We start from the raw sequence: 15,188 nt of genomic DNA on the forward strand, positions 1-15,188 counted from the left end.
AAATAGTTGAGTGTAGTAGGTTAAAACAGAGAAAAATTCCTGCATTTTCCTTTTGATTGTTAGTTTGTTTTGTTGTTTTATTTGGAATTTTAAGTCTCTTGGGTTTATTCATCCCATAAATTTTCCTTTTGAACTCATCCTGCTGTTGTATCGATTTGAATGAAAATGATTTAAGGCCGATGAAAGTTGTCACAAGGTTGTTCTACAACTTTTGATCTACCTTGCGTCAAAACTGCACGTGTTCCGAGTTTTGGAGGTTTAACGTTTTTATAGAAGTGCGTGATTGCATTCAATTCCCCAACCGCCGTTGTTGCTTTGCATTTCAATTTTTTAACTTTCATTTCTATGGGCATATAAATTCTCTCGTTTTCCATTTTCCAGGAATTTTATTTGTCACTACCAGACGACAAAAAAACCAACAAACACAATTTAATGAAGTCAATCCACCTAAAAAATGTTTTTTTTTAGAGTTTTGAATTTTGCCGTCCAATTTCATCAACTGAACTCGAATCGCATCTGTGAAATGATTTCCATTCTCGGAAATAGTTCTTTATCGGAAAAAAATCGAACATTGGTTAGGGAATGAGTAAAGTTTTTTTCCACGATTTTCATGACGATTGACGAGTAGGGAAAATATTGTCAACGCGATCCTATTTTAACAGGTAGCGCAGCCCATTATTTGATATTTATTTAGGTATTCCAGTTTTTTTTGTCCTGGTAAGGTAACGCCGTTCAATTTCATCAATTTGCCAAAATAACACGAAGCGCGTGCGAGATTGATTTCACTTACTGGTTTTCCACCATGCATTGGATGAAGGAAAAAGACCGCGTGTTTTTTATCCTCACAGTTAGTGAAGCGACGATGTTTTTCCGCCGAATGTGACCTTTTTCGTGTGAAATTACTCGGGTGCATAAATAAATTTCTCTCTGATAATCGAACCCCCCTCAGGATGATTTCCCTTGTCCAAATTGTTTGCCATATTATGCGTGAATCCGGCAATTTGTACTTATCATTGTTCAACACATAAACGGACTGGTAGGTATGCAAAAGTCCAACACTGATGGTGAAACTACAAAAAAAATCAACCGGTAACAACAGCAAAATACACATGCGCGGTATCATTTGGGGAAAGTCAGGTGGGGTACACGTGTGCTGTTTTCCATGTTCGACAAGGACTTTCTGTATGTTATCTGTCGACCTGTTGTTATTTTTTGCATTTTCGAAAATTAAATCAGAGCCAAAATAGCGGGGAACATTGAGGTGGCAGAAAAATACATTCGACTTTCCTGAAAAATGGCAAAAATTGTCAACGTTTTACTCACCTATTTCAATTTTTTTCTTTATTTCGAAATTTGTAGTCTTGGTAACCAACACTGGAAAATTGTCTGAATTGTTAGAATTATATCAGTCAATAGAAAAAAAGCCAAGTTATTCCATTTTTCTATTTGTTATTTTTGTCATTATTGATAGAGTTAGGAAATCTGTTGAAATGCACAAGATTTCATAAATGGTCCAAATCTACAAACTTCTGAAATCTAGCTCACCAAATTGCCAAACCAGAATTAACAGAACCGACGAATTTGATATAATTACGAAATTGAAAATTTATCAAATTTGACTAAATTTACCACTTAATATGAGAGATAAAAAACTACAAAAAAAATAAAATACAAGAAATGACAAATATGATAAAAATACTAAAATTACACCAATGACAAAAGTGATATAATCATAGAAATGACAAGAGTGACAAACATTACAAAATTGACAAAACTGCGAAAAATAAACATGACCAATTGAAAAAAGAAACTCATTTTGTCGTTTTTTTCCATTTTGGCAACTTTATTTTACAAAATTTGTTATTTTTGTAATTTTTACATTTTTTTCATTTTTGTATTTTTTGCGATTTTGTCATTTTTTTCGTTCAGGTCAATTTTGTCAATTCCAGTACATTTGGTTAATTTTGTCAATTTCAGTACATTTGGTTCATTTAGTCAATTTTATCCAGTATTTTAATTTTGTCAGTTTTGGGAACTTTGTTTTTTTTCAGTTTTTTTATTCACTTTTGGGTAATTTTGGGAATTTTTTCAACTTAGTCATTTTGTCAACTTATCTTTGTTTGTCATCTTTGTCTTAGTTCATTTTAAATTTTGCAATTTATGTCAATTTTGTCAATTTGTCGTTTTTGTCATTGTTGGAATTATTTTTATATTTGTCGTTTTATCTTCTCGATTTTCGGTTGGTTTTTCTCGGTGATTTTAAAATAACTTCCATTTAGTTAACGTTTTTTTAATTGATAGGTTAATTTTTTTCCGTTATTAAAACAGTTCTGGAGATGGTTGAAAATTTTTAATAAAGTAAACCGAAACGTTAACTAAATGGAAGTTATTTTAAAATCACCGAGAAAAATCAACCGAAAATCGAGAAGATAAAAGTAACGGTGACCGAAACGCAGTTTATGCATTTGTCGTTTTTGGAGCAATTTTTTCAACACAATCACTTACATATGTAAATTTTTGAAAATTTGCGAATTCTGTGTTTTTTTCATTTAGTCAATTCTTCCATTTAGTCAATTTTGTTAATTTTGTCATTTTGGGCATTTCTGTTATGTTTGACATTCTTATCTATTTTTTCAATTTGATCAATTTTTGTTCTTTTCGTCAATTGTTCATTTAATCAAAATTCAAACTTATCATCAGTGTCAAGTTTTGTAAATTTTGTTCATTTCGTCAATTTTATCAAGTATTTTAATTTTATCAGTTTTGGGAACTTTGTCAATTTTTTCAGTTTTTTTCACTTTTGAATAATTTAAGTCATTTTTGTGAATTTAGTAATTTTGTCCTCTTTTCTTTGTTTGTCATTTTTGTCTTGGTTTATCAATTCTGTTAATTTTCCCAACTTTTTCAAATAGGTCAATTAAGCGAATTTCAACAATTTCGCTGATTTTATAAATTTATTTATTTTTTAAATTTAGGTACCTAATTTTGACAATTTCGGTAATTTTCAAGTTTTCGATAAAAAAAATGAAATTTATATTTTTGGAAACCACATTTACAGCGCATCTCAAATCTATCAGAACATTTTGAAAAATTCGAGTTTTAGAGCACCTTACTAAGTAGGAGAAGTTGGGGTAAAAATTTGGTGGAAAATGAGAAACGAATAAAAGATATCTTCATCGCTTTGGAAAATACAACTTTTTGAAGATAAACGTTAACCAAATATATTTTATTCTTGGAAATTTCTTCAATTTTTATAAAATTTTGAGATATTAAATTCACCAAATTCCATGTCTTGGTTATAGCGAAAAAAGTAGGACTGAAAAATACACAGATTTTCAAGCAATTCAAATTGCTGGAAACTAGCTATTTCTTTGAAAACAACCGGCTATATTCGGGATCAAATTTATATTTCAATTCAAATTTAAATATTGAATACTGGCTGTGCATATAATAAGTATATCATGGAATATTGGCACATAATGGAAACCAGCAAAATTTTGCTGGATTTTGTCACGCTGGCTTGCCAGCAAAATTTCCAGCAATTTTGATTGCTGGAAAATCCAGCAAACTAAGTTACTGAAAATCCAGCAATATTAATCGCTGGAAACCAACTATTTAAATTGCTGGAAATCAGCATTTTCGAAAAAAACAACCGGATTTTTTTGGATTCTAAATTAGATTTTAAATTTAAACCCCTATTGTAGTAATATTTATAAAAAGAAATTTGTTTGTTAATTTTTCTAAAGAGACATTTATTTATTTTTTTTAAAATAAAATTAAATAATATCTACCAGTGGGTTGGCCACTCTTCGCCAAGTATAACACATCATGATCCATCTGAACTAAAAATAAAAATTATTAGTTTCTTAACCGAAACTAACCGAAACAACTGGAGGATTGCAGATGCAACTAAGACTTGTATTTTGTAGGTTTGTAATTTAAAAAGTTTGAAATTGAAGAAAAATAGTGAAAACTTTTTATAAACGTATATACGTATTTTGATATCATTTTTTAAAACAATCTGCAAATTTTAGATGTTCGAAAAGTGTTGATAAAAAGATAATTTTCGTATTTTTTACATTTGGCAGTTTAAAAATTATAACTTTAAGAATTCTTTAAAGAATTTTCCGATATAAATGTCATTTCACAAATGAAAATTAAACACACATTGTCTTAGAAGAAAATGCAATCAAAAAATCTTCAAGTCATCCACAATATTTTTACAGGGAATCTTCATATCAGGGTGAGACCCTCACCAAAATTTTAATGATTCGTTTTTTTAATTGAATCGTTGTTCGAAAGTATCGAATTATAATTAATTCTTGTTCAAATTTTTCAATTTTTAAATTTAAATTTAATTCTAAAATAGGATCATCAAAATCATATTCTTAGGTATGAAGCTTTTGGAATTTCATTTTTATTTGTTTTTTTCTTGAGGTTCAAGCTACAATACTAGATTTTTTATTTTGTTGGAACTGAATCTAAAGAAAATATATATTTTTTTATAATGTTTGAATTAAATAAAATCATATTGAATAAAGACTTAATTTCAGAAAGTTAAAACTATTTCAATGTTTCAGTGAAAATTCATAATCAATTGCAATTGAAATAACCAAACTTTCAGATTCAGAGTGGATTTTTTAACCTAATATATTAAGCTGGATGTCTACTCAAAATTTTAAATATTATTGTGTAGATGAGCCAAAACAATCTCGGCAATATAATTGGTGTGAATTCTGAAATCCAGCCTTGTTGGTCAAAAATAATAAAAACGTCTTCCGAATGTTCAACTTGAGCGATTGCCTTGTTTCCGAGAAAATAGTCGGGGATAACGGAATAGTTTCACCTGGGAAAAATTAAAAGATAGGCAAGTTTTTGAGCCTATGCTTTAAAAATTGATTTTGGAAATAAATTTCTAAATTCGATTTTAGATTTTATCCATTACCTCTAGTTTCAGAAGTAGTATTTTCAGTATTTTTCGAAAATTGAACAGATATAATTAGAGATGTGCCGAATAGTGCGGCCCTTTCCAAGTATTCGGTGAAACGAATATTCTGAACTTGGATAATCGTAAAAAAGCTTAAAATGTGTTCAAATGAACCTTTGCATCACCGAATATTCTGTAAAAAATACCAATGTGAGTAATATTTTAAAAGTGATGATAGAATTGCAAAGCAAAAGTACTAATCAGAGCAGGTGAAAACACTATTTTTTCGCTTTGTATAGAATTTGAAGCATAACATAAATAAGACTTGTAAAGAAAAATAAATGATTTATTTAAAAAAAAGAAACTTATTTTGAGAAAACACATTTTTAATTTGATGTGTTTGGCCATTTTCCATATATTTATCAAAATTTTTTATTTATTTTTCAAACGTAAAAGTATGTAAATAAAAATCCTAATTATCTGAAAAATTACCAAATATAGTTTCAATGATGAAGAACCGTTTTATATCAATAAATCAAAAACGATCATTTTTGCTACGTCGAGGCTAATACAATCAAAACTCCTTTTATTCAAAAACGTTCCAAAATAAGATTTTTTTTTTAAAATATCCTGAAATTTAAATGTATCTTTTTAATTTAAATTTGCTAGACAGTTTCGATATCTTTATTTAAAGAAAAAAAAAATGGGCTCTTGAAAAATCTCAAATTGAGATGCATTCTGTAAAAATCGGAACTTGCAAAGAAAAATAAACCAAGAAATGGAAATGTAGTTTTAGATGTAGGCAACAAAAATCGAATCTGTCTAGGTGGACATTTGGGGGGGGGGGGGTTAATGACAGAGATACGCACGAAATTAAATTTTGCCGATTCACCATACTGAGGGTTGAGCCCAAATTTTCGGTTTGGCATTTATGAAAAAAATATTCAAATGCAACTCGAATTTTTAAATTCGGCCCACCCAACCCTGAACTGATCGGGATGAAATAGAAAGATGGAAATTTTCAAAATTTAAGCCAAGTTTAAGTCATATTAAGTTAACATGTACATTTTGCCAAAAACATACGAAAAAGGTTTTGATCATTGCTTTTAGAATGAGATCAAAAGAAATGCAATATGTCATAAGAAGACTCAGATATGACCAAACTTTTTTTTTTGTATTTGAGGGGGTGATCCCAAACTAAAAGGCCGGTAGCGTATATGGTCAGCAAATTCTAATTCAACGCTGTAAGTACCCAAACAAAAGTTATTTGTTGAAATTCGTTCCAGGGAATTGCATGTTACAGCTGTTGTTCACTTTGGCGAACCGACTTTTTTTTCAATTTTAAGCTATGAAGTGATTAATAAATTCTTTTATTAAATAAACACCCCCACGGAGTGGAAAAATTTTAGAATTCGAAATTACCCCTCTAGTAAAAAGTTCTTAGTTTTTATATAAAATCCAGCGTTTGCAAGTATTTCGTAACGGTTTTTTGCCGCTTGGGGGGGGGGGGGGGGCGGGGGGGGACCGCGCCTGTCTCTTTGCTTATACTTTGACACTTACTTATATACTTTTGGTTTAAATACTTCATCGCTGGAATATGGAGTCTAAAAATAATCGCGCGTAACGAAAAAAATGAGTATGAACAAAAACAAATTCGAGTTTGACAGATCGACTGCTGGGTTTTCAGCAATGCAGGTTAAGAGCTGGAAAAATCAGCAAAAATGATAATGTTTGCTGGTTTCCAGCAAAAATTTGGATTGCTGGACTTTTCCAACATTTTTTTTTTTGCTAGAAATCCAGGTAAAAATTTACTGTGTACTCGAGGATCGATTTTAAATTTTCCTTCTGATGAAAATAAATTCGATAGCAAGAATCTACGGATATAAACTTAATTACAGCAAAAGGTATTAGAAAAGCAGATTTACAAAAGCCAGAAAACGGTTACATTTCTTCTGTTGTTAAAGAATAATTTATCTTTGACACTGAATAACGGCTAATGAATTTGAAATTATTTATTTTATCTTGATAACAAGATAACAATGAAAAAGATTTGGTTAAGCTTTGTCAATTAATAAAATATATAAAAAGTATAGAATAATGTTTTTTGGATTAATTAAGACGTAAAGTTAAACGTGTTTATTTCCACAAAATTTAAAGTAAAAAATTGATTGGAACCACCCGGTTGATTTTTCTCGTGTTGGATAGGGCATTGTTTAATCTTCAATGCCCAGAAAACATAAAATTGTGTCTGAAATGATAATTGAAGTCGTTTACAATGCTGTTGCGAATCGCAATTCAAACCGCATAATGAATATATCGTACAAAATGTCGTCTGAAATCAGTTTAAATCGGATATGATAGAAAGTCCGCATCCAGATGACTAAAAATCGGAGAGAATTTAGTTATCGGCATACTTTCACTCTTTGTGTTCTAAAATATGTTTCCAGTATGCTAGAAAGCTCAGGATTTCAGGAATTGTAGTTCAAACAATGACAAACAAGTTTGTAGAAAATTGTGACGCGATAAGAGTTGACTGAGATGAGTTTCTTGCAATTGAATGTGTTCTACAAACTTATTTGTCATTGTTTGAAATACAATTCCTGAAATTCTGAGCTTTCTAACATACTGGAAACATATTTTAAAACGCAAAGAGTGAAAGTATGCCGATTTTTCATACATTTTGGTAAAAACCTCCATACAAATTTCAAATCCTTTGCGCAAGCTCGTGCTTCTGCCAAATGACCAGAAACTTTCAGAAAGTCATTTTTTCACCTTAATGCACCAATCTAGGGGTGCCACGTTGAAAAAAATGTTGTAAAAATTATCCCATACAAATTTGGGCCAGTCTGATGTATATCTCTACTTTGGTAGGTACTTAAATGCTATTTTTTCAACTTTCATACGATCATTCTAATGTATATGGAATGTATATCAAAACAGCATAAGAATATAGCTACAAAAATATTTGCTGGGTGTTGAAAATTTTATAACGATTTTCTTTTGTTTTTAAGTTATCGAAATCAAGATAAGGTAAAGTTATCATCATTATACCGACGTTTATTTTCATTTTTGCGACTTTCAAAAATTATTTTAAACATTGAGCTAAAATATCACCAACTCATTGATAAGATAGCTTCAATATGGTGAACAATTCATCCGAAGAAATCAAACCTCTATGAGCTGATTTAAAGAATTTACGAGGTTTTGTCAAGCACAAAGCCTGTTCTGCCCCACTGTACGAGGGTAGAATTCAAATTTTCTACAAGAGCTGACATTTTTATAAGGATGTCAATTTGTATGTAGGTATTTTATTTTATTGTCAAACTCAGTAATTTGATAAAAAATCATTATATTTGATAACAAAATAAATTTGCAAAATTATTAATAGTTTGCTTAGTTCTGAAAATCAAATTACAAATTTTTATCGAATATTTGCGGAAAAATTGGAAATTCTTTACTTTTGCTATTGTCGTCTGAGCTTTATATTTTATATCTACATTTTTTTTTCTATAGGAGTGATATTTTTGGGTCTGCCCTCCAAAACGAGAGGATGACATTTTTCATGGTTCAATTTGAAAAATTTAGGAGTTGAAATATATACTTTCAAACTCAGAAGTGAATAAGGCTAGACTTTTAATGATCGAATTCTGGTGTCACCCCAATAAGCACGTTACAGTTGTATAATCACACGTGTTTTTCACGACTCATGGAAATCCGGATAGTGCTGTGCCAGATTGGTGTATGTTTGTCGGTGATTTTCGCTCTGTTTGAATCAATTAAATACCGAACAATTTTTTAAAGTGTCAAGGTAAACTTAAAACGAAACCATTTAGCAAACGGGCTTTTGATAAGAGGATTTGAATAAAATTTTAGAGAAAAGAAATAAATTAAAAACCTTTAAATTTATCTGTTGAAGAGTTTGTCATTTGATTTTGGGAATTGAGACTTAATAAGTGATTTTGAATGCAAAATATGTCCCACAATTACCTCCTTAAGTTATTTGCCGAAAGTTTTCGTAAGGATCATTCGTTTTAATTCAGCCAGTGAAATTTCAAGTAGGGGTTTCCGCAGAAATTGGGCAACAATTGTGCGGTCGTCAGGATTAAGCATTTGCTGAACCGTATCCGAAAGGTTTTCCCTTCTGGACCGGTCGAGTCGAGTACCTAACTTCTATTATAGGTACAACAGTTCCTTTGTCAACAATTTCCGGCTCCGGTGGCGAACATTGTTTTCCGTTACGGGTTGTTAGGCTATTTTCATTGGGCATTCGTGAGGGGACATTTAAACAATCTCTAGATACCTTCCTCGAAATTATTTTACATATAGTGGAAACTAGAGATGTACCGAATAGTGGTATTCGGCGAACGGCCGAATACCGAATATTGACCTTTTCAACTATTCGGCCAAACGAATATTCGGCCGAATATTCGGTCGAATATTCTACTGAGTTTTCAATGAAAAAACCTTAAGTGATTATTTCAATGCTTTCTATTTCTTCCATATTAGGGGGAAATTATCTACTACCGGACACTTAAGGTTTTTAAGCAATAACTTCAAAAATAACTTTTTGTAAATATTGGTTCCTCTACTGATTTGAAGAGTATCAATATTATGATCACTAAACAATATTAGAAAAAAATTAATTTTAAACATATTCATGTGGTAAGAGAAATCATTTTATGTTAGTTTTCACTCATTTCCAAAAGTGTCGTCTATGGCTGGACACTACAAATTTCATCCCCAAAGTTGTCACCAATGGCACAAAAACGTAGCAAAATGACTGAAATCACTTGCTTAGGTCTTGTGAGTACGTGTTTTCCAATACTGAACATTCTGTGAAGCCATTCATAGAAGTTTTTTTGACAAACCAGAATGTAACATTTGTTTCGAAAAAAACTAGAGTAAAATTGTCTATGACCGGACAGCAAAATTTAAAGTTTATCAGAGAACCAAAATAATTTGGTTATTGAATCCGTATCTTCAGCTAACCATTTGAGGGTGCTATAGAGATGACAAAATGAAAGTTTTAAGTTGAAATCATCTATAATTTTGAATATTTTCTTGTCCGGTCATAGACAACAATATGGTGTCCGGTCATATAGAAATCGCATTTTTTTTTATTTTCTCAATATTTTGTTTGAACTTCCGATTTGTTTTCTTACATCTACTGAAGTCGAAAGATAACCAACCAACGATGACGTTTATGTGCAATTCATATTTGAAAAGCAGTAAAAACTGATCACAATATAAATGTAAAGTTTGGGCGATCCTCGCCGAACTACTAGGCGAAAGCTTTCAAAGCCTATAATTGGTTTACCTTTTCAGATTGAATTACCATATTTCTAACACCATATCAGGCTTCTATTTACTTAATTTTCAAGGTGTTAAAACATACACCTCACGTTTTTCAGTCGATTTTTTTCACCCAAATTAAATTATCAGAGAGTTTTGCAAGATATTTTTAATGTAGGGGTCTTTCTGATTTTAAAAATCTCACCAATAACTGAAAAGACGTCAGGTGACTTGTCGCTTCTAGGGCCAATGTCTTTGGCGTTCCTTTGAAAACTGAGATAAAACATGTCGAAACAGATGCCAAGCTATTTAAAATTGCTTCTCTGATATTTATTTAGATAAAGGTCGAATTTGAGCAAGATATCTTTAAAATAGTTGTTGATAAGATAGCTGATCTTTAACCTTAAGCAAACCATACTTTCAACCACACGTATCCAGGCGTTCAGGCACTCAGAACGATTTTTGAAAAGAAGGGCAGAATTTATGTATATTTTAAAATTTTTGAGAAATTGAACCCCAAATCTTGAATTTTTTAAAGTGGAATTGGAGTTTTTTATTTGATTTAGCAAATAATCTGAATAAACCCGAGAAAAACTCGGGAAGTATAGAACAATATCTGGATATCCCGTTAGGTTTGACTTATCTGGACTCATTACTTGATTTATGGGCAAGCCCGAATATATTCAGAAAATCTGGAATAAACTATAACCAAAGTATAAAGCGATATCTTTCAGCATTCTCCTGTACGATCTACAGTAAAAGATACATGGATACACCCTAGATGTTTTGCTGAAACCATAAGTTTTTAATGATTGTGTAGCTTTTACAACATTACTTTTGGATATTTCATAAAATTTCCAAAAATTATTTGAAAAATTTTCAAGCCTGTAGAAGATATTCGGCCTATTCGGCCTATTCGGCCGAATACTTAGCTCAACTATTCGGTGAGCCGAATATTCGGCTTAACGGTTTTTCGGCGATATTCGGCGCCGAATATTCGGCCGACCGAATATTCGGTACATCTCTAGTGGAAACCGAACAAAAAAGCTGTCTCAGCAACAAACAAAAAAAAAACAAATTCTTACTTACCTTTAAAAAAACGAAATATTGACCAGATGAATGTTAGCATATTATTATCACCTTTTCTCGATTTGTCGTCATTTGAGCTGATTTGTTCCGATTAAATAATAATCCTTTTTTTCATAAGATTTTTCTTCATTCCATTCCGAACCCACAATTAATCGGGTTCAGTGGATTTATTTGTCCCGACGTTCGAAAGGGTTATCCTCTTACTTTAACCCGTACAAACCCGACGCTCAGCGCTCCCGACGAAGTTTAATTGGAATCTTATTTGAATATCATCATCCCGCGGTACCTCGGGTAAAAGTCAATGGGAACAAGAAATATAAGGCAATAATGTCACCAGATTCGGAGTGACAACTGTAAGGCGAATAAAAAAAGGTAATTTGAGAAAAAAAAGTTCTAAATGGCAAAATTGATAAAATGGACAAAAATACAACAATTTGGTAAAATGTAATTTCCGTAATGTATTGTGATGTATGTAATGTATTCTATAATTTTATATATTTTTTGTGAAATCAAATTTTAGTAATACATATTGTGATTTATATTTCATCTTTTTTGTAATCTTTGTAACTTTCGTCATTTGTGTCTTCAACAATGTTTTAGTCGTTTGTTTATTTGTCATTTATTTCAAATTAATTTCATGAAATACAACTTCGGTTGTCTAAAATTTCGTCAAGTTCAGAAGTTCAATTTTAATTCCACAATTTTTTCTTCGAAGTATCACAAATTTTTTAACTTAAATCTAACACATTTTTTTTTTTATTATTTTTCTAATCTCATTTAAATTTAAAATAAAAAAAACTTTTTTAACAAATTTAAATATTTTTAATTTGTTTTTTTTTTTACATAATTTTTGACCAATTTTTTGTCTATTAAGAATTCTTTATACCTGAAGGATCTCCATCCAAATCCTTTTTGAATAATTTTCATATTCATCTTGATAGTTAACTTCTCTGTGATAAAACTTAATATGATTTTTTTAAGTAAACTGTTGTTCATATTAAAACATGTCCTTAAATGGAATATAAGCACAGAGAACAGGCGTGCAAGCTAGTCCACGAGGCTGATGTAAAATTTCCAACGGTCGGCTTGATCCAATTTTTGTTTTTAGCTGGGCCACAAGATGTCGCCAAACACATGAAAGCGAACTGTCAAAACCAAATGGAGAAAAAAAAACAAAATTTTTGTCAGTTTTGAACAGGTCGTATGAAATGCTTGACATTTTTCAAAAAAAAATGCTGTTTAAGTTTCGTCCGTTTGCATAAATGATGGAAAAATATCTTAAAAGTTAATCGCTATTTCCTTCAAGTTGGAAGTGCTAAATTTTGGACAACGGGATGCAAAAGTTATACTTGAGAGCACTTGAAAATATCCCGCTTTGAGATGTCTAGAATCAGTTCTGATGGGTAAGACTCCTCGTCAATAATGTTCCTAATTGACTAGATATAGCCGATTCGTCCTCTGAAGATAACTGTTCAAGAAGTTAAAAATTGATTGTAAACTGTTAGTTATTCGACTGCCTAGTGCGAAAATGAAGGATTGACTAAGGGTTTTACTTATTGACTTTTTTCGGTGAGTGAAACAACCCTTTTTTTTATTTTTAAATTTACGTTTCGGGTTACTCTGCAGGTCATCTGATGATGGGTGAAGAAATGTAACCCGAAACGTTACGATTATATAAAAAAAATTGTTTCACTCTCCGAAAAAAGTCAATAAGTAAAAACCGTAAAAAATATAGGAAGTGAAATTCTGTCCAGTCAAAAATAGCTCTTATTGCATTTATCTAGCAATAAATGGAACCAGTCTATTTTAGAACGGCATCAGTTCAATTATTGATGAGTTCATAAACAGTCAAGCCTTTTCGAAAATTGAGCACTTGAAAATTTGATTTGTAACTTTTGAACGGCGCAATAGATGGCACTGTCTTCATGCAATTTTCAACGTAATTATTTGTGATTTGGAATTTCTATCTGAAATTTTTCAAACTTTTTATGAAGTTTTATTTTGTTCGAGCTTGTACGTCTGTTCTCTGTGAAATAAGTGATGAAAAGTGTGAAACACACGCTTTCAACCACATGTTAAACATTTGAAAGTTGAGAACGCAATATTTATTATTCAAAAGAATGAGTTTAAAAATTATATAAATTTGTTGACAAATACAAAGAATTGAAAATCTAAAGCAACAAAAAAACTTAACAAACATACATAACGAAAATTTTTTAAATTACTATAAATCATAAAAAATACAAAAGTGACAATAAACATACAGAAATAAAATTACTTTTACAATAAAAAAAAGCATACATGAAATATTTAACTAAAAATAAAAATAATATTAATTAAATTCAGAAGTATAAGTTGAAGCCGTCGAGGGATTAAAATGGGGGATTAGAATATCCAATTCATGAACTTTTCAGTAATTAAACGTGAGGTTTTTGGTTTTGTACAATCACATTCAATTGGTCAATTTATAACTTTTGAGTTAATTTTATTTATCAATGTGTTCAATTTTACCATCCAATTATATGAGTAAAATATAACCGTTTATATAGTAAATGATATCTAAGAATTTTTACATTGATCACTCTTCACAATAATAAATGGAATAATTGTGTCCAAGAATGGAAATACTTAAATAGAACTTATATCAAACTTTCTTCATAACATAGCTTCAAAAAACTTCAAGTGGACCTTTCATCATTCAAGAAAAACTATTAAAGAGATAAGGGGAGATAAGGGCATAATGGACACATTAAGGAAAACGCTTTTAACCATAGAAAACAGCTATAATGTGTGAATTACATCATTGTTTCGTGTTCGAACACTAAAATAGTCTATTTCCTAGTTGGCTGAAACTTGAAAAACTACAGAATCAAAGCAATCGAAGTTGAATCATTCAACCAAGTAGGCTCACTACACAACAGGGTTGAAAAACTAGATAAAAATGCTTAAAAATGCAGTTAAAAAAAATGCCAAAAGCTGAAAACCAGTCACTAAAAAGGCATAATAAGAACCCCCCCTGGGACAGTATAAGCACCAATCATCGGGGCACGATGAGCGTTTTCTGCCGGGGAATCTACCAGCGAATTCAACTCGATGAAGTCAAAATAATCTAGGTCTGTTTGTAGAATACAAACAATTCACACACGCTCGTACATTATTATTATTATTTTTTTTAGGTTTTATTTTTGACACTTTACCAGCATTATGGCATTCGTGTCTAGCTCGTACATTATGTTTCTGGTGCTTTGTTTGGCGTATGATACAACTAGCCGTATAATGTAACCATAAAAAAAATCGATCATGAATGGTAAATGGATAAAAATCACCTTGAATAGAAATCAAACTCTAGTCTTTTGATTAACCCTCCGACACCTTACCAATAGGCCACATTGTCAGATGTAAACTAGTCAAGCTGTAGCTCTATAATTCAGTTGACTACATCGAGTTGAATTCGCTTCAAGGTTATACGGCAGAAAACGCTCATCGTGCCCCGATCGATAGTGCTCTGTTCACCCCGAGCCAACAAATTCAAATGAAAACGTGTTTTAAAATTAATTAAAGTATCAATACTAATGTTATGAAATCGCTTGGTACATCTTTGTACCTGAAAATGATCACATTTTCATATGTGATGAAAGAAATTAGAGAAACATGAACTATCAAAGAACGAAAGAACATAAGCCGTAAATATCATGAAAATTTCGAAAAAGGTACAACGGCTCACCGACAGGACTTGAACCTGCAATCTCCGCTTCGGTACAACGGCGCGTTAGACCTGTGTAATTGGTCTGCTCGGAACCTTGAGCGGCACTGATTGCTTCTTCATCTGACCGTAAGTTGCGGCAAACCCGAAGCAATCGACCATGTGCTCGCTCGGCTA

This window comes from Uranotaenia lowii, chromosome 2, assembly GCF_029784155.1.
Source record: "Uranotaenia lowii strain MFRU-FL chromosome 2, ASM2978415v1, whole genome shotgun sequence".
NCBI lineage: Eukaryota > Metazoa > Arthropoda > Insecta > Diptera > Culicidae > Uranotaenia > Uranotaenia lowii.